The sequence below is a fragment of the Diceros bicornis genome, chromosome 15, assembly GCF_020826845.1.
Source record: "Diceros bicornis minor isolate mBicDic1 chromosome 15, mDicBic1.mat.cur, whole genome shotgun sequence".
Classification (NCBI taxonomy): domain Eukaryota; kingdom Metazoa; phylum Chordata; class Mammalia; order Perissodactyla; family Rhinocerotidae; genus Diceros; species Diceros bicornis.
The window spans coordinates 63,398,288-63,424,792 of record NC_080754.1 but is presented as its reverse complement, the minus strand read 5'-3'; the positions used below and the strand labels follow the sequence as shown (position 1 = coordinate 63,424,792).

Genomic DNA, 26,505 nt, shown 5'->3' with positions numbered 1-26,505 from the left:
CCCCTGACCCCGGGTCCAGCTCTCCAGAGTTATCCCGGCCGTCCCCCTCAGTGCTGACCAATCACGTTGATTACACCTCAAATGTGATATCAGGGTCTGCCTACACTGACGGAAAAGACACAATTACTTGCCAGAAAAGATAGGGGGACTCAGGGCAGGTGAACTGTACCTGTGTCATACTTTTCAAGATGTAATTCATCCTTCCTGTGATTTAATGATTTTGTGGGGGTGGGTGTTGGCAAACATATACTGCTGGGTGTGTGTGATATGGGCACACATTCTGAGTCTAATATGAGCACAGTGTCATTGAAGACTGAATCTGCCCCATCTTCCTTCTGTGCCCCCATCTTTTTATTCTCTTTCACAGTGCATCTCTCTGGTCCTCTCTCCGAACAGATTGCACTATGATTAATGAGCTCACTGAGAGTCAGAAAATCAGTAGACAAACTTGAGAACTAAAGCACATCCCTGACCATTCTCTTTCCGTTTTGAACAAGAGAATTAATGGAAAAAAAGGAGGCAAGAGTCAAACAAATTATAATAACCAAAGTATTTAGAAAAAAACCGTTCCTAATGGCTAGGTACCCTTCAACTAAGCGCCAAATAAGCTGCTCCCAAAAGAATACAAACACAAATATTTCTAATCGCATCACTTCCCAGTTTTGAGGCTGATTCTCTGCAGAGAGAACAAAGTCAACTGAATAAAGTATATAAGTCGAATTCATTTTTGCCTCTCAGTGAATATTTCAGACTTTTGTATTTGAATTATCTAGATAATTAACTTAAATTTTCACTTTACTTGGCACCTATAACACATTTTTAAGCACGGATTTGCTTTTCTATTCTTTCAAAAACAAAGTAAAATACTTGATATCTCAAAATGCCTTTGACCTTGTCCAAAAAATTTCAACAGAGCCTCCAGAAAGCCTTTAAAACTGCATCTATTATTTTGTGCCCAGGATCATGAGTACTCAATATTTGATAATATTCTGCAACTTCGGAGAGCTTATCTCCAGACAGTCTTTGAGTGGGAAAGATGCCTTCAGTATGACTAAGCCAATCAGCTTTTGCAGACACTATTTTCAAGCTTTAAAGTAGACCACAAAATCTACCCTGGGATGTAAAGGCAGTATATTTTATAAATTCTGGAACTCTTTCCCCTACTTTTGTACACAGAAAAAAAATTTCTTCAATTTTTTTTCCCCAGAAAATTACAAACTTACCATTTCCTTCTTCCTGTCTCCTCTTAATTGTATGGAATTTTCTCATTTTCTTATGCTGAAATTTAATCCTTGAGAATTCCCAGTTTGTCCCACATGGTTGAATGGAATGTTCAGTATTTTTTTATATTATGCTACATTAGGGAAGTAATCAACCAAAATAGACATTTATGATAAACTTAAAGTTCTCTCGTTTTAAGTAAACACACATTCTAAACTTTTTAATAAACCAAACTTCTAAATATTCACTAAGAGTTTTACATTGAAAATAGACTATCAGAAAAGTATCATATAACACTGCTGTCCTCTAGCCAGTGTTGTTGCAAAAGGCAGAGATCTGAGTCTGAAGGAGTCAGAATAACTCAGCAGATAGTTGATATCACTGGGACCATTATAACTAAAATGTGAACTTTTATTTAATTAAGCAAATAGTCTAAAGAAATAAATGTAAAGCCATTGAAAGAGATAGAGCATGACTCAGAACTACACGAGCCAAGCACTACGTGTGGTGTGTGCTAATGCTACTCCAGGCTAGTTAGCTAAAGACGGACAGGGCAAATGCCAGAAAGGCTACGGACAACGAAAGGACTCAGAAGGAAGGCCTACAGCCACTTAGGAGAAAAGAATAAAGAAACTGGGTTATTCCAGCCAGGAGAGAAAAACCTGGAGGACAACCTCCTCTCAGACTTCACTTTAAAATGGCTGTTGTCTTCTCTGGCCATGCTGAGACTGCGTCCCACATACAGCAACTAGAAGGATGTGCAACTACGACATACAACTATCTACTCGGGCTTTCGGGGAAAAAAAGGAGGAGGACTGGCAATAGATGTTAGCTCAGAGCCGGTCTTCCTCAGCAAAAAGAGGAGGATTAGCACGGATGTTAGCTCAGGGCTGATCTCCCTCACAAAAAAAATAAAAATAAGAAATAAAATGGCTGTTGAGGGGCCGGCCTGGTGGCGCAAGCAGTTAAGTACACTCGCTCCGCTGCAGCAGCCCGGGGTTCACCGGTTCAGATCCCGGGCGCGCACCGATGCACTGCTTGTCAGGCCATGCTGTGGTGGTGTCCCATATAAAATGGAGGAAGATGGGCATGGATGTTAGCCCAGGGCCAGTCTTCCTCAGCAAAAAGAAAGAAGAGGATTGGCAGATGTTAGCACAGGGCTGATCTCCTTACAAAAAAAATAAATAAAATAAAAAAATAAAATAAAATGGCTGTTGAACAGGTCAGGGACAGACTGCTCTCCCACAGGACAAACAGGAAGGGGTGTCATCAATGCCGACATAAGGGACCAGACACAGGACAGACTCTACCATAACGGGGCCTGTTGAACTTTAGCCTGGGTCACCCTGTGTGAACAGTGTGTGACACTAAAGCCCCCAGGTCCCAACACACTCAAGAATCAAAATGAAACAGGAGAGCAAGTGCAAGCAAGGGAAAGGACCGTGTTTCTCGACAGAAGGTGTCTTTTTTTTTTTTAATTTTTTGTTTATTGCAGTAACATTGGTTTATAGCATTGTATAAATTTCAGGTGTACATCATTGTACTTCTATTTCTGCATGGACTACATCATGTTCACCACCAAAATACTAATTACAACCCATCACCACACACATGTACCGAATTATCCCTTTCACCCTCCTCTCTCCCCTCTTCCCCTCTGGTAACCACCAATCCAATCTCTGTCTCTATGTGTTTGTTTATTGTTGTTATTATCTACTACTTAATGAAGGAAATCATACGGTATTTGACCTTCTCCCCCTGACTTATTTCACTTTGCATTATACCCTCAATGTCCATCCAGACAGAAGGTGTCTTGAGGAGACCAACAAGGTGTCACATCACACATCATGGAGCAGCTACCTGAGAATCTCTCTCATTCCTCTTCCCCGCAAATTCCAGTCCATCTGGCAAACTCCACTGCTCCAGTGGGCTCTGAGTCCTTCTCCTCCTCAGGCTCCTCCTCCTTCTCCTTTCCTCCCTCCCACTCTCTCCCCTACTCCAGGTCACTCCTCTCTCCCTCTCATCTCCCTCTCATTTTCTCTTTTTCTTCTTCTTAGCCTCTTTTTACTTCCTTCTCTCCCCCTCCCTCCACCCTCTCCGTCTCTTGCTCTGTGCACAAACAGTATTCCCATGGGTGGAGAGGTGGGAACTAAAAATACTTGTAATAGGATTTGTTTTTTAATGACACACTGTAATTTATACATGCCAATAGATTGTGGTATCATGCTTTTTCTATAAATGATATAAACTTCCTCCCAAGCCCACTGCTATAAATTAAATTGTTTCCCCCTCTGACCCGCCCCCCATTCATGTTGAAGCCCTAACTCCCAATGTGATGGTATTTGGAGATGGGCCTTTGGGAGATAACTGGGTTTAGATGAGGTCGTGAAGGTGGGGCTCTCACGATGGGATTGGTGCCCTTATAAGAAGAGGAAGAGACACTAGAGCTCTCTGTCTCTGCCTTGTGAGGACACAGTGAGAATGCGGCCACCTGCAAGCCAGGAAGAGAAATCTCACCAGGAACCAAATCTGCTAGCATCTTGATCTTGGACTTCCAGCCTCCAGAACTGTGAGAAAATAAATTTGTGTTGTTTAAGCCAGTCTGTGGTATTTTGTTATGGCAGCCCCAAAAGACTAATATGTCCCCATTCACACCTTTGGAGGTGGGGGCACAGGGTGGGATAAGGGGAGCTACAAACTCACCAGTTAAGAATCAGTCAGTTACTTTGGTTCAAATAGTCCAGATAAATACGCAGTCAACGTTCAAAATTCCTCTAAGACTAGTCTCTCCTCTCTTGTTCCTCCCTCCTCCCAAGATGGGAACGTAAGCGTAGGGCAGAGGTTGCATATCCCTGGGGTCAGCTGAAGGCCTCCTCAGAGATATACCCTGCACCACCTGGTCATACCCTGCTGGAGACATTTGTGGTCAGTTCTTTTAGCAAAGCTTGGAGTCTCAGAGGTCATTTCCTCCATTAACTGTCTCCACCTTAGCCCAGGCTGGCCCTGCAAGTTCTCTGTGAGTCTCTCTCTACCTTATCTTCCAGCAGCACCTGAGAGAGGCCTGCACTGGGGTCATCCCACCCATTGCTACCCCAGCCCTAGCAGGCCACTGCTTTCAATTCCTGCACCAGGACGCATAAGAACTTCTGAATCCTTCCACATCACACAGACGCCAAGGAATTTTTGTTACTCTATGTTTGACTCTGTCTAAGCTTAGATGCTATCTTCAGCCATTTCTACTTCACTGCTGGGTGGTTCCATATTGAATACCATGAATCTTTTAGATGTCTTCAAGTTTTCCCAGTCTGTATCTAGGAAACTAGAAACAAACCTCCCTGCTCTAGGAATACTCCCCCCAAAAAGATATGGTTATTTTTAACTCCCTCTCTCCTTTGGCCATGAAAGTATGGGGAGAAAACCAGGGTCCTCTTATCTGACTGCTTTCCTTCCTCCCTCCTGCGGTCTCCTCTCTCTTTGTCTCGGGTGTAGAGTGCGTGTGTACATGCTTCCTAAAACTAGAAGTGTTATCTACTTTCTCTTTCCATTGCATGGAAAACACCGATTGTCACAATTTCCTTCAGAGTTTCTTTGATACTGTTCTTTCCTTCCCTGGGAAATAAGCCTAAATGGTGAAGGCTGGAGGAGGAACAGGAATTAGGAAAAATAAGTATTACATCAGTTTTTAGAGCCAGCCCTGATGGCCTAGTGGTTAAAAGTTTGGCACGCTCCACTTTGGCAGCCCAGGTTCAGTTCCCGGGAGTGGAACCACACCACGCGTCTGTCGGTAGCCATGTTGTGGCAGCAGCTCACACAGAAGAACCAGAAGAACTTACAACTATTCACAACTATGTACTGGGGCTTTGGGTGGAGAAAGGAAGAAAAAGGAGGAAGACTAGCAACAGATGTTAGCTTAGGGTGAATCTTCCCCTGCAAAAAAAAAACATATATATATATATATATATAAACGTATTTATACAATATACAAAACTTATAAAATATACAAAAATAATTGTATGTGTATATATATATACACAATTAAAAAGTATTATATCAGCTTTTAAATAGCATTCCCATTACATACTTATGTAGCCAATTTATCTCTACCTAATGGGATATAAATATGAAATAATCTAACTTTTTCCTAATCCCTGCTGTGATATTGTGACTTATAATAAGAAATATATATTTGGTCTTCACCCTTTTCCTGGCACAGAGCTCCAAAAACCCTTGGAATTCCCTAAGTGAGAGCCAGGAAGTTGTCTTTTGTTAGGTTGAGGAGGTGACTCCAGGAAGCACCTAAGGATGGGGGCTGGGTGCAGGGGAACCAACCCTGCAGTTAGAGGGTTGTAACTTTCAGTCCCACCCCCCTGACCTCTGGAGAGGGGAGAGGGCCTGAAGGTTGAATCAGTCACCAATGGCCAATGACTGAACCAATCATGCCTATGTAATGAAGCCGCCATAAAAACCCAAAAGTGTTACTGTTACAGGTTCATTTTTGCCCATCACTAGGAAAGCCAAACACCAAGACAACGAGATTGCAGAGAGAGGGGGTTTAATCACAAGGCAACCAAGTGAGGAAAATGGGAGAACAAGTCTCAAATCCACCTCCTCGAAAATAAGGACTCAGGGATATTTATGGGGTAGGAGGCAAGGTGGTCTGAAGTGTGGAGATAGATGATTGGAGGTGAGGAGAGGTGAGGTAATTGATGATCTGCGCAAGCGTAGTCAGACTTCATGCCTCTTCATAGGACACATGTTCACAAAATGGCGGTGTTAGCATACCTGAGGGGGGAGTTTTTAGCCTCTTGACGTCCAAAGGTCGCTTATCGGACATCTGCTTGAGCCCAGTTGATGGATTGGTCGTCTCAACCGGTCTGAAGTGGACAAGGGGTTCTAATTCCTGAAACACAGCTCAAACACCCATTACCATGGTGACCCAGGCTCCAGGGAGATGTTATCTGTAGGAACCTAGTAGGAGTCAGATAGCATATTGCCTAAACAGCACAGTTAACAGTGGGCGGGGGAACAGCTAAAAGCTATAACCAGTAATTGCAAAAAGAAGAAAAAATTTTAGTTCCTAGCTACCTAATCATCAATGGCTAACTGTCTGCCAGTTTCAAAAGGACGAAGTTCAGAGAGCTTCTAGCTTAGTGAACCAGAACCCTGCCACATGCCACTGAGCCAGGTCCCAAACTCCACAGGGTCAGGAGCTCCTTCATTTGGGACCTTGTCCTGTGTTATCTCTTCATCTGGCAGTTGATTCATATCCTTTAATACCCTTTGTAATAAACCAGTAATCTAATGAGGAAACTGGTTTCCTGAGTTCTGTGAGATGCTCCAGCAAATTAATCGAACCCAAGGAGCGGATTGTGGGAACCTCTGATTTATAGCCAGCTGGGCAGAAGCAGAGGTAGCAATCTGGACTTGGGACTGGCATCTGAAGTGGGGCAGTCATGGGACTGAGCCCTTACCCTGTGGGATCTGATGCTAGCTCTGGGTAGGTAATGTCAGAATTGAGTTGAATTATAGGACACCCTGCTGGAGTCTGGAGAATTGCTTGGTGGTGTGGGGAAAAAACCCACACAGTGGAAATGGTGATCAGAATTGCACCTGCCTTCATCCTGTCTCCACATTTCCCTTTCCCATCACTCCATGACATCCTGAGCAGATTGCATCGCTTTCTATTCACTTTTGGATATTAAAAAAAGACCATCTAAAACTCCAATTTCAAACTCTATGTAAATTCTCTCTCCTTCCTATCCCACCCCTCCAGAGAAGGCCCTTGTCAGGACCCTGACTACTTGTAGTGAGATGAGGTTGGTGGGAGTCTTGGCTCTGAGACACCCCCTCCTCCCTCTCCCAGGCCTGGCTCCCCTCAAGTATTGGAATTGGAAAGAAAGGGAAGGAAAGAGACAGCTGTAGCCCCTCTCTGTCAGCTGCTCTGCATTTCCACGACCCCGTGTGTGCATGCCAGCGTCTAAAGTTCGCCACGCGGGAGCACATGTGAAATTTAGTCAGGGGGTCTTCCTACCACACAGCGCCCCATATGGAAGATTCAGCTCTAGCTGGACCTCTCCCACCCACCCCCTCAACTATCCCAGTAATATACCCCAAGTCATGGTACACAGTCCTTGGTGGGGGGTTATAGCCAGGTGGCTCAAGGATAGCTGCTTTCTGTCTGTCCTCTGGTCCTAAGGAACTTCTCACACCCTGGTCATGCCACATAATGGGTGGGCAAACTGACTGTCCCCCTGTCACCTCTTCCACCTGGCCAGCCAGGTCTCTCCAGCTTCCATCTTCTCTGCTCTGGTAGGAATGGCAGCCTAGCAAGTCTGCTGCCTAAGCAGAGGTGACCAGGCAGAGTCCTGAAAAGCCACTGTTGTGGAGCCTCTTTCTTTACTTGGCAATGGGGGTCAGGAGAAGACCCTCTCTAGTGGGAGGGGAGGAACGGCCACCACCATCCTCCTCAGGCTTCTTCTACAGACCAGTGACTGGGGATGAAGGGGCATGGGATGTAGGCGGGGACTGATGTCCAGTTCGTTAGCTCCTTAGGAAAACTCAGGAGAAAGTGTCAGACCCCAATTACTGTTTTTAGCTCTGGGCCTTCTGTCAAATCCGGGGCAACAGAAAAAGTCCCTCTTGCCATCCCATCATTCTTATAATTTCGTTTGCCCTATCATGTTGGAATCCCTTTCTTCCTAATTTTTTGAAAGCAGATAGACTGTCACTTCCCTGGATGGATGAAATGAGTTCTGACCTGCAATCACGGAAATGTGTCACATGAAATTTCAAGGTCTCTTCTAAAGATCCCATGAATCTATGACAGCAAGGAAAGAAGCAAGTTACATATATGAAATTAAGTAGATGATTAAAACGAATTTATTATCCTTATTTCTCAGTGAATTAAAGGTTTTTTCCCTCAAAAGTTGATTTCTTATCAACCAAATACTTATTTTTCTACGAGTCAGCAATAATTGAATCACACATTTTCCCTTTCTTCTGCCCCATCTTCTGTTCAACTCTGTTTTGATCAGCATCTTTCTTGCAAAAACAGTTCCTGCCGATGAATTTGGCCACTATATATGCTATTTGTAATTTTAGATGCAGTTCATCTGAGCAAGATTTGGATTTTAAAACTGTTTCAGTATGCAAAGCTTTAGTGATTTCCAAGAATCTTTGCCCTGAAAGGTTTGGATGTGTGTGATTAGGTAATCCGCATCTTTAAAGAAAAAAAGAAAAATACTTGTTAGAATCTTTGCAGAAGCAGCAATTTAATAGTAAAATGCTGCCTCCTTCTGGATAAATTGTACTAGGCACGACAAGCTTGTGAAACTGCTGTAGAGGTATGTCATTTGATGAATAAAATTTTTTTTAAAGAATTAGAATTCTACTTTTTTAATTAAAAAATAAAATTAGAGGACTAGAGTTAACCTTGAAAGATTACCTAGATTCTGTCTTTGGGTCTGTAAAATACCTAAACTATCGATCCTATCTAACTGATTTGGTTATCTGACTTTCTTTTGAAGATCTCTAAATAGTAACTGGGAAAGTAGAAAATAGATGATAACATTGGAATTAGCAAAATTTTCACTTTTATATTAGGCTACCTTACTTAAAATTTAATTGGTATTGTCATTTATGCATGCACACATATTCATACTACAAGCCTGGAAAAACAGGTGTGTGTGTTAACAAATGCAGTGAAATACCTAGGTGTTCTAGTCTTGATTCCATGGTCAACAGTCACGTGAACTTTGGCAAGCCACTTAATCTCTCTGAGTCCCAGTCTCCTTATCTGTACACCGAGGACAATAAACCTACTATTATCGACCTCAAAAGCACTTTGTGAGGCTCGCTGAAATCAACAAAGCACTATGTAAAGTATTAAACTCATTTGTTTTCTTTAAGGCTTTAAATGGTCACATGTCTGAAGTGAAAGGAGAGAACCAGATTTGAGACCAACAAGAAGAAAAAGGCTTAATGATGTTCTATTTATTGCATAACCACAGCTAGTTTGGTTACACTCAAATCAATCAAGTCTCTACTCTGTGAAGGAGGTTACAAATAACCCCACTCCACAACTATACAAAAGTGAAATCTACTCTCAGTCCTCCAGGGGCAGTTCACTCCCACAGAGCCAGAGGAGCGGGCAGGTCTAACCAAAGCTGATCTGGTCAGAGACCCAGAGAGAGCCCTGTTTGCTCTCCCTCAGCCTTGAGCCAAACCCCAAACCCCACCTGAAGCCCCAGCCCAGACTGTGCCCTGGTTCTATGAGAGGGATTTTCATGATTCTCCAAGGATCCCTCAGCCAAAGCATACTAAGGAAAATCCAAACCAGCTAAGAGACTAAGGAACACTCCAAATATTCTGATTGCTACTCAGCCTCTCCCTAGTGGGCATGCAATTTAACCACTCTGTGCCTCGATTTTGTCTATAAAATGGGTGTAATAATGGTACCTACTTCATTAGGTTGTTGTGAAGATCAAATGAGTTAATATAAGTAGAGCACTCAAAACAGTGTCTAGCATTAAGTGTAAAATACATGTTAGCTGCTGCAACCACCACCACTCTTATTATTATCACACTAATTTGCTTGTCCATGGCATTTACTTATGGACAAATGATATGTCTCTCTCACAGTTCTTCAAGTTTCTGAGACTGAAGGTCGATCCTTTAAGTCCTCTGGCCATCAATATTTAGAATTTTGTTCCTATACTAGTTACCTGACATTACATATATTCGTCTTTTTATTTTTCAATTATAAAGTAACACATCATAACTACTGGTGCTATTTAATAACCTAGGAGCCAAACTAAGCTACATCTCTCTGTTTTGCAGCCAGATAAGCATATGTGCCTGGAATAAGAGCTGGGACTTATGCACATTTCAAGCTGTTCAACATTTTTTATGGTGAGGAAATATTCCAATTCCATTTCACTCCAAGAGCAGAAGCAGCTATAATATCCCTGACTCAAAACTATTTGGTAAATCACCCTAAGAAAAATACTAGAAAGCACCAAAACTGTTTTGATTGAGAACTAATAACGACACTTGGCTACCAAATGGCAGTTAAATTATGCAGCAGGTTTCACCTCACACTTGATCTATTTAAAACCTTAATTGGTTTGCACTTGGCCCAAGCACTGGTGATTCATATATTTTGACCCTGTGGGAACTCTCAGGAGTTGCCTGAATTGGGGCCTAGGAATATCCACAGCAGGTTCTACAGCTACAGACATAAAATCCTTTTGGAGTAATGAAAAGAGAGAAGTAATTTTAAATTTCTGCCTGAATCTTCAGATCAGCTTTTTTTTTTTTTTTAAGTAAATTATTGAGGGTGAGATTGAGAGACTGGATAGCTTATGTCTTTTCAATTCACTGGGGTAACATGAAGCCTTAACAACCACAGAGCAGCATAATCCCCTGGCAGCTTGTCCCAGCTGGCCACAACTCCCTCCATGCCTGGTCTCTGCTGGTTTACTGGGTCCAGCAGCCAAATCGTATCTGCCATTTCCTTTTCAATTAATTCCTAGGAAAGGTCAGCCATGGACTAGGGAAACACCCCAGAGGAGAGAGAAATAGAATCCAATCCTTGTTGAATAAAAAGACTGTTGTAAAGAAAAGAGAATAGTTAAGTGTGTTATTTTTTTATCTCACACAAGGATATTAAGAGAGAAACATTTTAAATTTCAACAGCAAGACCTGAAGATAGCCATAAAGATGAAATAAAACAGGTAATAAAATAAACTACAAAATAAATGTGTGTGTTTTCTTTCCACATAATAGAGGAGACCCTTCTATTTAGCGAGATTTTGCATAGCGACACAAAGAACATAGTAGTGATGCTTTCTAGCTCTTTCCGTAGGTTTCAGAAGGCACCCTGTCAGATGTAAAGTTTATGGTGCTAAATTCAAGTTGTCCACTAGATGGCCCTAACACATACCAAGTTCCTTTAACTGGTGGAATATTCGTTCCCAGGACAAAGTACAGCATATTTAATTAGATATGTGATAAAGAAGTCCTCTTCTAAGGGAAAACCATGCTGTGACCATCTAAAAAGTTTAATAATGAATGATTAATTACCTAAAAATATGGAGAATTCAACACACGCTTTTTATCTCCACTCTCTTCCAAGCCCCTCTCAAAAGACAAAAAAGGAAAGTAAAAGTTATAAATCCACAAGGAAATAAAAAATGGGAGAGAAAAAAACAGCAGACCAAATCACATTTTTAGGAAGTTGGCAACCGATGGCTGAGTGTGACTAACCTAGGAAAAAGCTGAAACCAAGCACCAACAAAGGGGGGCCAGTGAGAAGCAAGCCTATCCCACCCCCGAACCCTGGCGGCTCAGAGATGAAAAGTGCCTCCTAGGCCTGGAAAGGCAGGAGCCAGGGGTGAACTGAAAATGGAATAAAATTGGGAGAAATCTACCTGTTGGTCCACAAGACCATCCAACCCCTTTGCCCACCTATTTCCCAGAAAGCTGTTGGGCCAGGCCGATTTGCTCCCTCCAAAGCTAGAGAGTAATGGGTGCTTCTGGGCTCTAACACTGGGCAAGAACTCCAGAAATTGGCTCACTCCTGGCTTGTTAATCCTCCAGTGAAGCTCACCACTCATCAGGCTTCCCCCTTCCCACTAAAATCAGCTTTTCCCATCCTCATTCTTATGTACAGACAGACAGCCAAGGATCACCAGACGTTTTAGGAAAGCTTCCAACATAAGAGATATAGACCAAAGCAAAAAGGGGTGGGGGGGACTTAGAAAAAACAGAGACAATGTGGACAATAGAAGAAAATTGCAAAGAAACTAACTAGTATCCTCTGAAAAAGAAGAAAAGCTGTTGGACCAATGACCCAAGAATAAGGTGCTATTAAAAAGTTTTTTTAAAAAGAAAGAAGCAATCAGAGAACAAGAAAGGGCTTTTGGAAATTAAAAATATAATAACCAGAATGAAAACTATTTCAATAGAAATGTTAAAAGAGAATTTTAAGGAAAAGTTCCATAAAATTAAAAAAAAAAAGAAAAAAGAAAAGAAAAGAAGAAAAAAAATGGTAGGAACATTTGGAGACAAACCCAGACTTCCCAACATTGGACTAACAGAAGTTCTAGAAAGGGAAATGAGAATAAATCAAAGGGAGGTAATTATTGAATAAATAATAAAAGAACATTCTCCCAAAACTGAAAGAAATGAGTTTCCAGATTGAAGGCATCTACCTGGTACCTAGCCTATTGAATTAAAAAAATATATATCTAAGGTATATCACTGTACAATTTCAGAACATGAGGGATAAAGAAAGAATCCTAATAGGCTTCAGAGCAGGGAGAAAAACAGGTATGTCCATAGAGTAAGTAATCAGAACATACTGGATGTCTAAACCACATTGGAAACTAGAAGTCAATAGAAAAACACCTTCAAAATATTGAGTAAATTATTTTTACACCTAGCAGTCTATATCCAACCAAACTCTCAATAGAGTTTGAGGGTGATACCAGCTCAAGACAAGGCTGACATAAGGGAAGCCATATTGTAGAAAAGAAGAGACCATATGGTAACTTTGGATGACCTCTGACTAACTCTGGACTTTGTAGCCCCTCCCAGCTGCTATAAGTTGATAACTTTGTTCTTTTGAGTTCCTTAGGAATGTGATGACCCCCAGACAGAGAGTCTATGCTGATAGCCATAATCAATGACAACTGAAAGATCAGAGTATAGGGCATTGCTTTGGTCTCTGATGCATATCCAGTAAAACAAAAGACTGCCAGGAACTAAGACCAGATGGATGCCCCCACCCTGAGACCAGATGCCTCCCCATAGCCCTCTATATAACTGGCCTGTAGTCTTTGTCCTGTAAGATAGTTCTTTGAAACATTAGTTGGCCATCTGCCCTCTTGCTAGCAAGCTGTAATAAAAAGCCCTTTTTCTCCTACCACCTTGTCTCTTGACTAGTGGCATGTCTTGCGGCGAACAGAAGACCCTCCTTGGGCAGTGACAAGGGTAGAATACAGGTCTTTTTAGACATATACGTTCTCAAAAAACTTACTTTCAATGCACCCTTCCACAAGAAGCTACTGGAGGGTGTTTTCTACCAAAACAAGGGAGTAAATCAAGACAGAGGGAGACCTGGGGTCCACGACACACAGAATCCAACATAGGAGAGAGGTGAAGGGAATTCTTGATGGGGGTTGATAAATAAATGACAAGCAATAGGATATCTAGGAGTATATGAGGAAGCCAGTTGGTTTAAAACTAATTTGGCCTGACCTTGTTTTTCCAAAAGGGTCTGATGTGGCCTGTTGAGTATGCATTGTGCATCTGCTTTAAACATTTACTGTGTCCCAAAGACAAGAATGATAGGGATGTAGCTTCCCCTAAAGAGAGGGATGTAGCTTCCCCCCATATCGGCATTTCCTTAAGGATAAGCATCTCTTCCTAGAAACTAAGGATTAATTACTGAACTGCTGTGCTCACCTTGTGACCACTGACCTGCTGTGCCAGCTAAGCATCTCATGACAGTAGCAAAAGAGACATTCCTGTCATATGTGAGGTATGCTTTTCGTTCCAAGATGGTGTATAACCACTCTGTACACTCCACTTCTTTGGTGTCCTTCCTACCTTGGGGAAAGGCAGGCCCCAGGCTATAGTCCTCAAACCTGGCTCACAGTAAACTCACCCCAATTTTGACTTATAGGTTGATTACGGCTTGCTTGCATTCACGTGGTAAAGGGAAGTGTCAGGAGGAAGCTGTGCAGAAGGCCCACGACACAGAACTCTGGATGGAGACCTATGGGAGGGGCATCTCCAAAAAAAAAAAAAACAGAACTAATAGATTTTCTCATTTATTTGACCTTGCTGAGAGGGGATTTTACTTTTGTCCTGGGAATTATGGGCATGAATTAGTGATAAGATACATTAAAAACTAAGCAAATTTTAAAAACAAGATAATGTGTGATCCTTGATTAAATCTTAGATTTAAAAATTTTTTAAAGACATTACTGACACAGTTGGGGAAATCTGAGTAGGGACAGGGACTATATATTAGAAAATATTATTGTGTCAATGTTGAATTTCCTAAGTATAATAAAAATATTGTGGTTAAGTATATTTAAAAGCACCAGTATGGGTGAGAGACAAGAGAGACTACCTAGGGAAAAAGATTTTTCACCAAAAAAAGGTGGGTCTGAAGAAATGAACATTTCCCAGGTGGGAGGAAGGGCATTCCAGGCCAAGGCAATAGAACATGTTGGAAGGCACATGGTCAGGACAAAACATGACACTCTTCCAGTCATTCAACAAACATTGGATGAGGGCCCACTGTGTGTTGGGCACAGTCCTTACACAGTCCTCAGCACTGAGATTACAGAAGTAAATGAAGAGACCAGCCTCCCTGCCTTTGAGAGGTGACATTCTAGTGCTGGGTGTGGAAGAAGGGAGGAGGGAAGAAGCACAGAGTAATGGTGGAGAGCCTTCCAGGCAGAGCAAACTCCCTGCAGAGATGTCCTGAGGGCCAGCACACCCAGGCCTGTCAAGAGAACAGCTGGGAAACCAGTGTGCGTGGAGGGCAGTGGCTAAGCAGGGAGCGGCAGAGGGAGTTTCCAGAGTTCCTGAGAGGTCAGTTCAGGGGGCTTTGAGGACATGGTATGGATTTTGGCTTTTATTCTGAATTTATTGGGTAGAGGAATGAAATGAGCTAATTTATGTGTTAAAAGGATCATTGTAGCTTCTGTGTTGAGAATAAACTACAAGGGGACATGGGTACAAGCAGGGAAGCCAATTAGGAGGCCACTGTGTCTTAGCTGCTGGTAGGTCAAGAAAGGTGAGGTATGAGAATTAACCAGTTTATGGAGGTCATTATGACCTTGACAAGAACAGGTTTGGTGGCACGGCAAGGGTGAGACCTGATCTGAAGAGATCCATGAAAGGATGGAAAGAGAGGAGCTGGAGGAATGATGAGGGGTTTGCTGTGAAGGAGAGCAGAAGAATGGAGCAGTAGCTGGAGGAGATGGGAGAGAAATTTTTTAATTAGGCAAAGCACATATTGTGTACTGATGAAAATAATCCATTGATAGACCAATGTATTAACTGATTGCTAATTGATCTTGGGCACAGGCAAAGGGGCCACCCTTAGCTAGAAACACGGACAGTCCACCCTCAGAAACAGGAGGGAAGGCAGAATGGACGCTCTGCCCAGATGTGGATGGTGGTGGCCGTGGCGGTGAGAGCTGGAAGTTCTCTTCCTTCATAGCACTTCTGTTTTCTTAGGAAAACTGAAAGAGTGAGGACGGGAGATGCATTGGAGGTTAGAAGAAATAAAGGAAGGTGTGAAAACTGGTAATCTAGCAGAGTGTGCACGTTGTCCAGAAGGGTTATCTAGGAGAGGATGAATGTTCCAGGGAAATGTGTGGTTGTCAGACACAATAAAAGGTCCACTTGGGGGTGGACTTGTGCATTTAGAGCATGCCCAGTTGGCATGGCTGAGTGTTTTTCCACAGCTGTTATGCTGAGTGAGTTTGGGTAGGGAGCTGAGAGTTATGCAGGGGAGTGATTATAATGACCGATGATGAAATTTAAGCCAGGTAAGGAGAACAGTGAGACTACTACGGGAGGTGAAAAGTACTGCTAGATGGAGCCAGCTGCAAAGACTGGAGGTGGTAGAATGAGATGGAGAGTAAGGCTAGGAAGTGGTCTGACAAAGTTCAGAGCAGATCCATGGGAGTCAAGCAGCTGTGACAGGGGAGAGGACATGATTACTGGAGGAGGGAAAGTCAAAGTCACTGACTAATTGAGGAACTAATTGAGAAACTCAAGGGAGGTTTCAGAAACATTTAACTGCTTCTCCAAACTGTTTTCTTTTTTTTTTATAATTTTATTTATTTATTTTTTCCCCCAAAGCCCCAGTAGACAGTTGTATGTCATAGCTGCACATCTTTCTAGTTGCTGTATGTGGGACGCGGCCTCAGCATGGCCAGAGAAGCAGTGTGTCGGTGCGCGCCAGGGATCCGAACCCGGGTCACCAGCAGTGGAGCGCGCGCACTTAACCCCTAAACCACGGGGCCAGCCCTCCAAACTGTTTTCTGTTGCTGTTGTTGAGAGATGCAATCATCAACCACCCTGAACCAGACCAAGCCTCACCTTAAGAGCAGCACTTGCAAAGATGAGCCGAGAGATGACCTAAAGTTGCCCTTCACTTCATTTTAATACTAAAACCACCACCCCAGGAGGAGCCTAAGCCTTATTATCATAACACGCAACGTATGTGGAAGCATGTTTTCCAACTGAGCCTGTGCAAGCGAATACCCACCTCTCCCTTTTGAATATTTATTCCCATCTGAAATAACAGCCCCCTGCTGTCCCAGGCTCAGGGAGCCATGGCTTTGGGAAATAATTCCCCATGGGCTCCTTATTTGTGGCAGAGAAACTACCTTCCAGCGAAGGCTCTGATTTCAACTCACCTAGAAGTGGACCCACTTTGGTTCAGTTACAAAGGAACCATGAGGCCAGGCTACTGGAAGATCATCCACTTGGATACTGAAATCAGGAGTAGCTTCAGAGAATGGCAGTGAGCTTGGAGATAAAAATCTTCAAAAAATGCAGGGGAAGGACCCAAGGGTCCATATATGAATGCACTATGGATGAGTAGAATGTGGTATAGTCTGATAACATAAGACTAGGGGCCAGCCCAGTGGCCTAGTGGTTAAGTTCACACGCTGGCCTTTGGCAGCCTGGGGTTTGCAGGTTCAGATCCCAGCGCAGACCTACACACCACTCATCAAGCCATGCTGTGGCAGCGTCCCACATACAAAATAGAGGAACATTGGCACGGATGTTAGCTCAGGGCCAATCTTCCTCACCAAAAACATACAACTAAAAATGGGCATAGGGGTAGGGAGGAGGAGAGAGGAGACAGCCGCCCTGCCTCCAGGCGCGGGGGCAGGAGGCCTGTGAAGAGCTGTGCTGCGGAGGGCTGGAGGGAGCAGCCCTCAGGGAAAGCGGGCCTTCTGCGAGAGCCAGGAGCTGAAGGGAGCATTTCAGGTGAGAGAGAATACAAGGAATTTGCTTAGGATAACCAAGGTTAGCAATACTGAACGTCAAAACACAACGGCCAAGTCATGCTGACAACTACAAAATTATCGCTAACTCACTGTACTTCTGGAGCTAAAATATGCTTAATATCTAAACCTGTAACAAAGTCACAACAATTCTTCTTCTTTTCCAAGCAGATCACGATCAACATAATACTCTATAGGCACATCTCCATACCCAGGGGATACCTGCTGATAAAGACTGTGACTACTGCAGAGGATGGTGATCTAGAACCCCCCTGAGGTGGAAGAGAGGAGATGTTGGAGGAGAGGGAGAGACCAGAGTTAAGAATGACTCTCAACTGCTTGTTCTGTGGGGGCAGGGTGGAGGATCACGCCAATAAAGGACAAGAAGACATAAAAGCTCAGTGAGATACAACTTAAATTTGAAACGCCCACAGGCTAACAAGTTGGGACGTCCAGAAGACTTTGGACAAGGAGTCTAGAACTCAAGAAAGCAGTGAGGCCAGAGAGAGAGTTCAGAGTCATCAGAGATGTATGTGGAAGCTGGAGCAGGGCAGTGAGGGAAACTTCTCAGTCTCGGGCCCCAGAACTGATGCAATAGCAGCTCAAGTGGCAATGGCCAGCCCGTGCAGGCTGCTGAAGTAGGGGATGCCATGCTGAGCCATACTGGATCCTGAGGCAAAAGGAAAAATCAGTAATGCTGACCCTGTCTGCAGTGTTAAATAATATCTCCCCAAAACTCATGTCCACCCGGAGCCTCAGAATGTCACCTTATTTGGAAATAAGATAAGATCAGACTGGATTAGGGTAGATGCTAAATCCAATGACTGGTGTCATTATAAGATGACGAGACACACAGACACACAGGCCATGCGAAGACGGAGGCAGAGATTGGAATGATGCAGCTACAAGCCAAGGAACACCAAAGATTGCAGCAACCACCAGAAACCAGGGGAGAGGCACCTGTGTCTCCTGAGAGCCTCCAGCGGCAACCACCAGAAACTAGGGGAGAGGCACCTGTGTCTCCTGAGAGCCTCCAGAACTGGGAGACAATACATTCTGTTGTTTTAAGCCACCCAGTTTATGGTACTTTGTTACAGAAGCCCTAGAAAATGAATACACTGACTTTTTTTTTTTTTTTTTTTGTGAGGAAGATCAGCCCTGAGCTAACATCTGATGCCAATCCTCCTCTTTTTGCTGAGGAAGATTGGCCCTGGGCTAACATCCATGCCGGTCTTCCTCTACTTTATATGGGACGCCGCCACAGCATGGCTTGACAAGCCAGCGTTGGTGCGCGCCCGGGATCCGAACCGGTGAACCCCGGGCCAGCGCAGCAGAGCGCACGCACTTAATCGCTACACCACCGGGCTGGCCCCTGAACACACTGTCTTTATTCAAAATTTTGATATTTTATTATGGAGTGCTTGGCATTAGTTTTGATTTGCTAAAATACTGCATTAAAATATTTGCCTTGACTACTGAGGGTTTTGGTGCCACCTTAAGTTTTGCAGCTGAAGCAAGTACCTCACTTGCTTCACCCTAATCCGGACCCTCAGACACGCTTTAACCATTTTTATGATTTTATGACAAGCTCCTGCTCAGTCAGACTATCTGCAGAGACATATATCTTCCCAGAATGAACAACGAAAGCAAGCAAGTATGATTTCTAAATGAAAGAATTGATTTCTTTAAAAAGGGATGATTACATGTTCTCCTCTCTCATTGCGGAAGTGTGGCCCATCTCTTGGAAGGGACGCACAGATATTGGCAAGCCTTGTTTAAAAACAGTAGGCACAGTCTGATAATTCCATCTGCTTCCCCTGAGAAAGAAAAATCAATACATGACGGCTTCAGTGGCCTTAGATCCCACGTGGGGGATTTTATGAACATGTTGTATTCACTTTGAGAAAATATCTAAAGGAAAATTGTTTTAGAGTCAAATATGAGTGTGAGAGAGTTGGATATAAAGTACGTGGGAGTTTTAGCACATGGCCCTAAGTCTTCTGACATTCCTCTTTGGGGTTGAGGGGGGGCTGCTATGGGCACAATTCTTGAAGCTGGGCCAGCTTATGACCCCTTCAACCAATACAGTGGACACAATAGTGAGGCTGGGTCATAAAAGGCAATGCAGCATCTGCCCTATGCACTAGAACACTCAAGCATGGAGCCCAGCGCTGCCCCGCGAACCACTAACGACCCTGAGAACACTAGCTCTAACGGAGCTGATCACGTAAAGAAGCCATGCGCAGTTGCTCCTGTCAACAGTCCTGGTCTCTGGGCCAGCCTAGCCCCAGGGATGAGACCTGAGACCTCCAGGGGAAGAGATCAACCATCCCCGCTGGGCCCAGTCTGAAGTCCTGACCCACAAAATCCATGAACATAATGAAATGGTGGTTTCAAGATGCTAGATTTGGGTCAATTTATTAAGCAGCAGCAGTAACTGGAACAGAGTACGAGGGTCAAAGACATATCAATATGAATGGATAGATTCATTATCCAAAAATACTCCAATTATCTGCAGAACGAAAGTTCACAATACTTTGGAATAAAAGTTTTTCCAAATAATCTGAAGCAATCTTTGCACATACGTATTGTTCCACTTGATGTTTTCTACTACAGCTTCAGAGCAATGAAACACATACGGCCCGTTCACCAGCCTTGCTAATGCTTTCTGTTCAAATTGCTTGTTAATTGTGAGAGCTTCTATCTTTGTTGTAAGACACAAGGATAAAGTTAGCAAACCTTGCCCTTCGAATCTCCCTTTCGAATTGTATCCCCCTAATGCAGACGTTAGTAAAGTGAATCCTCAAGCTTCCCAATAGGAGAATTGATCAGCACAACTTCTCTGGTGATGAGACTATTTCATGTCTATATGTTTTACAGCTCCTGCAGTAAAAACGTCAACACTATTGCTGACATTTTAAAGACTAATACAAGCATTATTTTTAAGCCACAAAAATAAAACTAACCCCCAACAATGCTCTTGCTTTTTCTTTGTTTTTTTTTTGGTCCTCAAAACACTGTATATGTTAAGGATAATAATAAAATCCTATAGATAAAATGCTCCTTGGAGTAAGCAAGCTTTGTGTTTCTACTATTCTGGGATCCAGGTTCCCAACTTTATGGTGAGGTATAAGACATAAAAGTTAAAGAATCACCATCCTGGAAGATAAAATTTGGGGGAAAAAAAATAATAATATAGAATAATAGTGTTTCTGTGAACTGCAGACTTCAGATAGACTTACAGCATGACACATACATTATGAGAATAATTTATCCTAACATAAATGTTTGGATTAAAGATCAGAGTGTACCACTTTTTCTGTTTTTGCTATCCAGCTACCAAGTGTCATTGAAATGAACAATTCTTTTTTTGTTTTCTTTTCCCCAGCTTTATTGAGATACAATTGACATATAACATTATGTACGTTTAAAGTGTACAATGTAATGATTTGATACATGTATATATTGTGAAATGTTTACCACAATAAACATTAAAATAAATAAGGGTGGTTAACACATCCTTCACCTCACATAATTACCACTTTTGCTATTGTTGTTATGTTGAGAACATTTAAGATCTCTCTTATTGGGAAAACTAGATAACTGCATGCAGAAAAATCAAATTGGACCCCTATCTTACATCACTCACAAAAATAAACTTGAAATGGATTAAAGACTTAAACATAAGATCTGAAGCCATAAAACTCCTAGAAGAAAACATAGGACAAAAGCTCCTTGACATTGGTCTTGGCAGCAATTTCCTGGATATGACACCAAAAGCACAGGCAAGAAAAGCAAAAAAATCAATAAGTGGAACTACATCAAACTAAAAAGCTTCTGCATAGCAAAAGAAACAATCAACAAAATGAAAAGACAACTTACAGAATGGTAGAAAATATCTGCAAATCATATACCTGATACAGGGTTAATTTCCAAAATATATAAAGAATTCATATAACTCAACAGCAAAAAAAATAAAAAAAAAAAAACAATAAAAAATGGGCAGAGGAGCTGAATAGACATTTTTCCAAAGATGACATACAAATGGCTAACAGGCACATGAAAAGGTGCTCCATATCATTAATCATTAGGGAAATACAAATCAAAACCACAATGAGTTATCACCTCACACCTGTTAGAATGGTTATTATCAAGAAGACAAGAGATAACAAGTGTTTGTGAGGGTGTGGAGAAAAGGGAATCCTTGTGCACTGTTGGTGGGAATGCAAATTGATATAGCCGTAAGGAAAACAGTATGGAGGTTCCTAAAAAAATTAAAAATAGAACCATATGATCCAATAATCCCACTTCTGAGTATATATCCAAAGGAACTGAAATCAGGATCTCAGAGAAATATCTGCACTCCCATGTTCATTGCAGCTTTATTCACAAGAGCCAAGATATGGAAACAACCTAAGCGTCCATCAACGGATGAATACATAAAGAAGATGTGATTTATTTGTATGTGTAACATCTTCTTTATCCATATCCAATATATATCTATCTATAGCCATCTATGAATACTATTCAGCTATGAGAAAGAAGGAAATTTTGCAGTTTGCGACAACTTGGATGAAACTTCAGGACATTATGCTAAGTGAAATAAGTCAGACAGAAAAAGACAAAGACTGTACGATATCACTTATATGTGGAATCTAAAAAAGCTGTTAAAAATTAAAATTCAACCCAGTAAATCGGAAGCTCTAATTGGCTTTATTAAGCGATTCACAAATTGAGTTCATTCCATCTAGAAAGTAGAAGGGCGCTCCCAGGGGTTGTACAAAATGGAAGGTTTTTATAGGAAGAAGGGTGGGGCAAGGAAGTCACTAGCAAATAAAAAGAAAGGGTTATTTTGGGCCATGACATCTTCTTGGGGGGAAGGGAACTGGTGGGAGTTTTATCACACAGATTACCTATTCTTCCTCTGTTGGAGAGAGAGGGCCCATGTGGCAGATTACCTTACTGGTGCTTGACCAGAAAATTCCAGACTGGTTGGTTAAGATTGCATTTCTGGGAGAGGTTAAAACTGCAATTATATCAGGTATCAAATCTAGGTTTGGTATCATGGGCTTTTGGCACGAGTGACACCATTTTGGGCCTGTGGTTTTCTTCTTAACAAAGCCAAACTCAGAGAAACAGACAGTAGAGTGGTAGTTACCAGCGGGTGGGGGTGGAAGAAATGGGGAGATAGGGGTCAAAGGGTACAAACTTCCCACTTACAAGATTAATAAGTTTGGGGGATCTAATGTATAGCGTGGTGATTATAGCTGATAATACTGTATGATATACTTGAATGAATGTTGCTAAGAGAGTAGATCTTAAATATTCTCACTACAAAAAAGAAATGGTAATTATGTGACAGGATGGAGGTGTTAGCTAATGCTATGGTGGTAATTATTTTGCAATATATAAATGTATCAAATCAGCACTTATACAATGTGATTTGTCAATTATGTCTCAATAAAGCTGGGGAAAAATAGATTTCATCTCTAAGCAACTTTCAAATAAAACTAAAACATAAACCAAACTTCAGGAGTAACTTCAAATGCTTTAGCAAAATACAAAATTCCAATCAATTTCTTCAAGTTACTGTTGACCAAGCAGAATAAGACAGACAAACACCAAAGAGATAAATTGGTAATAAGAGAGCATACTTCAGTCAGTTGGTATGAGTATGTTCTAGCGAATTCTATTTTTCACTTTAAATTAGATATTCTTTATTACTAGACATGTTCACTCAGAGACTAGGTGACTGGGAACAGCAGCAGCAGCTCTGCCTCCTTGGAGGTCTCTAGTGTTAGGCAAGTGACTCACCGTGCTTTAGGTTCCCCGACTGCAGAACAAGGACACCATCATCCACTGGCAGAACTGGGAACAGGTGCCACAGCATCGAGAGGCCTACAGGGTGGCCTTGTAGTCTGGAAACACTGATGATACATTATTTTATTATTTCACAGATAGAACCCCCATGATTACTTCCTCTGGGGCAGCTAAAGCTACAGGTTTATTCCAGGAAAGCCGCAAATCCTTTGAGGAAAGGCATCACTGAGGCCTGTGCAGGGCCTGATCGGAAATGATGGGTGTTTCTGGAGTTTTATAGAACCTACAGCTATGTTGTTATGTTGAATTGAGTTTTACATCATTTAGAGCACCTGTTCGTATAGATTATTTTTCTCCTGTTTCTGATGCTAAACAGCTCACCACACACTGTCTCTTTTCTTCACTATTCACACACACACACAGAGACTCCTCCTACTTTCACTGAACAGCTATGGAAGCAGAAGGCAGCTTTTACTAGAGGAAATTTTATATCTATCTATGAACTCCCCTCCCCCCCAGAAATAAAACCTTAAAACAAGAAAATAATCCTTATGAAAATAAACTTTTTAAGTTATTCTATTTCCTTTTATGGTCATTTAAGAGAAAGGCTTTAAAGGAGAGGAAGGAAAGGCTGGCTGACCTGTCAAGGAAGTTAAAGAAACAGAGAAAGCAAAAGGGGAGGCGACACACACACACACACACACACACACACACACACACGGGAACCAAAATCACAGCAAGGGGAAAAAGACGAGTTAGGGAGGAAGGCAAGAAAGGAGGCAATAGGTGCCCAGGCCCAGCGGATTCTCAAGACGCCTTAATCCAGCTGCCCAGAGTATCTGCACGGTGAAAGCAGCGGCCTGAATGCCACCCCAGGCAAGTCACAGAAACCTTCGGGTCTATTTCATTATCTGTAAAACGTAGACAAAACCTTCGCCCTTTATAAGTTTAAATCCTTATTTTATTTCTAATATACCTTGATTTCCATTTTGGCTTTAAATAGCTTACAAAACGATTAACCACTCCTCGAAGCTCTTTAACGGCTTTTTATACCCAGCCTTTCAAGATGCCACTCCTGGATAATGCAACCGAAAACTAAATTTAAACTAAACTAAAATTACATTAATCTCACCAAGCCAATCTAGGTACTGGTTATCCCAGCCTCCATATACAAGGCTGTCATTTTATGGATGCCACTTTTTTCCAATTTACACACTAAGAGAACACATAAAAACGACAAGTAAAAGCTTCCAAATAAACTCGAATAATAACAAATTCTGCAGTTTACTTTAACAAAACTCCCAGCTTGCAAGGAGTTGAGAGGTGGCCGCATTTGCACCCTTATTAGGAAACAGGCACAGCTAAAAGACTTAATTCGAAGCCTTAGGAAATTACAAAAGAGGTTTCCTTTACAAAAGAGGTTCAGACGGGGGAGGAGCAGGAGAGCTCCGCATCCGGCCCGCCCAGCGCTCCGCATCAAATCAGGACTAAGTGGGAGGATTCTGCTGTGACGTCACAAGAAGCCGGCGCCGCGGGGGGCGAAGGGCGGGGCCGGCTACGTCACGGCGGCGCGAGGGCGGCAGGCCGGCGGACGGAGAAGGCCGACAAGTTAGATCCGGCAGCTGGCGGAGGGAGCCGCTCGACGCAGTCACGCGAGGGAAGGGGGCGCCGCGCGTGCGCAGGGTGGGTCCTGACTCGCCGTTCTTCCGGCTTGTGCGCGGCCTTTCCACGGGGCCCCCGCCGCCTGGCAGGCTCCCGGCTTCTAGAAATGACGGAGCGGGCGCGCCCCTCCCGCTCGACCGTTGTGAAATCATCTCGCCCCCGCCCTCGGCAGCCCAGCCAAGCCTCGCTCGTATTCAGTGGCAACGCTGAACGCGACCGTCCGCGGGCCGAGCGCTGTGAGGCCGGGCGGCGCGGCCGGGCCCGGGCGTGCACTCATGGGCACCCGACGGTCGCCGAGTTCACTGAAAGGGGAGAAGGACTGGCCAGCTAACCAGCCCTTTCGTCCCTTGCCCCACGGTAGAACCCTCGGGGAAACGCGCCTCCTCTAGATGTGATGGCTCTGAGTGACCGCCACAGTCCTTCCGGGAAACTTGAAATGCCACGGTACTACCTGTTCAATTAAATTCACTTACCCCAAAGCAAGCAGAATGTTACGAGGGTCCTCACTGGGAGGGTGAAAGGCGAGCACAGGGCAAATGATACCGTGGCCTTCATGTTTAAAAATAGTTCCTGAAGCTTTCGAGGGGGGAGCATCAGCTTTTCCCGCTATGTCTTCCCTCCTGTTTCTCCCTGAATTCCCCAGGCCAGGGAAGAGACCAGTGGGATTTCAGTGTCTGCAGATCAAAAACTGAGCTCAAAAGAAAGTAAATCACATGATTCACCAAAACAATGCCTAGAACAGCTCACCTCCAGATCCAGCTTCTGTTTGTAGCTGCGATGGTCCTGCTAGGACTGACTGCATACAAACCAATGAATGAATATGTATAAGACTATCTGCCTTATTGTTCTGTTCTGAAAAATAGGTATACGCTAGGTATTCCTAAATCTAAAGGCACAACAATTAGTAAGCCAGCCGACATCGCACACTGATCCTTGCTGCCCGCTTAAGGAGCAACTAGATTGTTGAGACTCCAGTGATAGATACGAAAACACTGTGCACTATAAAGTAATTATGTATCAACTGTAGGTAATTACTCTCGGGACGTAGGATTTAGATACCTCTGAATTGTTTCCTGTTTTGTGAATAGAAAAGTCTTGTTGTGCGGTAGTTTTAAGGTGTGGCAGATGAGCAATATCCGGTTACGTTGTGTGTGTGTGTGTGTGTCACCGTCGCTGTGAGGAAACAGTTCCCTGAGGCAAAACTAGACTAAGTCTCCAGTGGGTTTAATGCCACAAAGTAGATAACTTAAATCAATCCAAATAAAATTTCCTCTAAAGCACGAGGAAGGTGGGCCTGGAGAAAGCTTGTTCTTTAGGTTACATAGTAAGGTGTCATGAATTGTTTTCACTGTTATAACAAATGTTACACCTGTGCTGGGGAACCGGCATTACAATAAAGCGTTTGGGTGCTGTCATGGAGAGAACACTGGATCAGGCATCAGAAAAACCAGAGTTCTAATCTCACCTCTGCCACTCCATCTAAAATCTTAGTAGTTTCCTATCTCTGAACTTCCCTTTCTTCACATTTAATGTGGTCTTTGTCTCTCGCTCACATTCTCTAGTGGTATTTTTCCCTTTGTTTTAGCATTTCGTGTCCTCTGTTTGCTGGTCAGTCTTCACCACTTCTGTCTTAGCATCTAGCATAACATAGTTTAATGGGTATTCACTAGAGGTTTGTTGAAATAATTCCTTCCAACTCATTTAAATATGGGCCATTTGTGTTCTTTGAAACAATGTATGTAAGATCTGTTATTAA

At 42.9% G+C, this 26,505-nt stretch overlaps 1 long non-coding RNA gene across 1 annotated transcript in view; it reads right to left on the bottom strand.

Moving 5' to 3' along the window:
* LOC131415012 (uncharacterized) overlaps nucleotides 1-25,757 on the bottom strand; it is a 34,829-nt gene extending 9,072 nt beyond the window's left edge. The window contains exons 1-2 of the long non-coding RNA XR_009222295.1: nucleotides 25,223-25,757; nucleotides 6,004-6,189 (exon numbers count right to left, since the gene is read on the bottom strand). This is a non-coding gene — a long non-coding RNA (uncharacterized LOC131415012). The remainder of the gene's footprint in view (nucleotides 1-6,003; nucleotides 6,190-25,222) is intronic.
* Between the last annotated feature and the right edge of the window lie 748 nt (nucleotides 25,758-26,505).